The sequence below is a fragment of the Silene latifolia genome, chromosome X (genome assembly GCF_048544455.1).
Source record: "Silene latifolia isolate original U9 population chromosome X, ASM4854445v1, whole genome shotgun sequence".
Lineage (NCBI taxonomy): Eukaryota > Viridiplantae > Streptophyta > Magnoliopsida > Caryophyllales > Caryophyllaceae > Silene > Silene latifolia.
Genome location: NC_133537.1, coordinates 189,823,625 through 189,824,396, shown reverse-complemented (window position 1 = coordinate 189,824,396; position 772 = coordinate 189,823,625). Strand labels below are relative to the sequence as shown.

General features: G+C 43.0%; 1 non-coding gene across 1 annotated transcript; it reads right to left on the bottom strand.

Annotated features, from left to right (window-relative positions):
* Positions 1-432: 432 nt before the first annotated feature.
* Positions 433-539, bottom strand: LOC141625881 (small nucleolar RNA R71). The gene has a single exon (XR_012535627.1). It is a non-coding gene; the product is annotated as a small nucleolar RNA R71 (small nucleolar RNA).
* Between the last annotated feature and the right edge of the window lie 233 nt (positions 540-772).

The window sequence follows — 772 nt, the reverse complement described above, 5'->3', positions numbered from 1 at the left end:
CCTTTCGCAATAGAAGGAGAGGAGAACCCATTACACAATACCCCACAAAATCAACCTACAATGCCTAAATTCTCGTCACATTCCGTACCCACCGAGGAGAACCTACCCAATGGTACTCCTACACCACAACATCTAATCGGAAATTTTATTGCCAAATCCGCCTTTATCCAATTAGTCGAAAGGAGCCAATTTGGGGGGATGCCTAGTGAAGACCCTCATTCTCATATGGAAACCTTTTGCGACTATTGTGATGCAATCTCTCAAACCGGTGTGACTCAAGACCAAATTCGATGGGTCTTATTTCCTTTTTCTCTAATCGGCACCGCGAAACAATGATTGAAGGGCCTTGACAAGGCCACTCTCGGAATAGATTCTTGGAAGAAGTTGGCTCTAGCTTTCTACAAAAAATTCTACCCACCGGAAAAGACTAACATGCTAAGAGCTCAAATTACGGGTTTTAAGCAAAGGGATGAAGAATCTTTGTATGAAGCTTGGGAGCGGTTCAAGGGAATTTGTCGCTCATGTCCTCACCATGGACTTAGCGGATGGTTCTTGGTACAATAATTTTGGAACGGTTTATATGAAGATTCAAGGAACATTCTCAACATGGGATCAAATGGAATGTTCACCGAAGTTGATGAAAATCAAACATGGAACAAAATTGAGGAAATGGCGGTCCATAACTCACAATATAGTAGACCTCGCAAGGCTACTAGAGGAGGAAAGCATGTAGTGGACTCCGTTACTCAATTGGGTGCTCAACTTAGTGCTC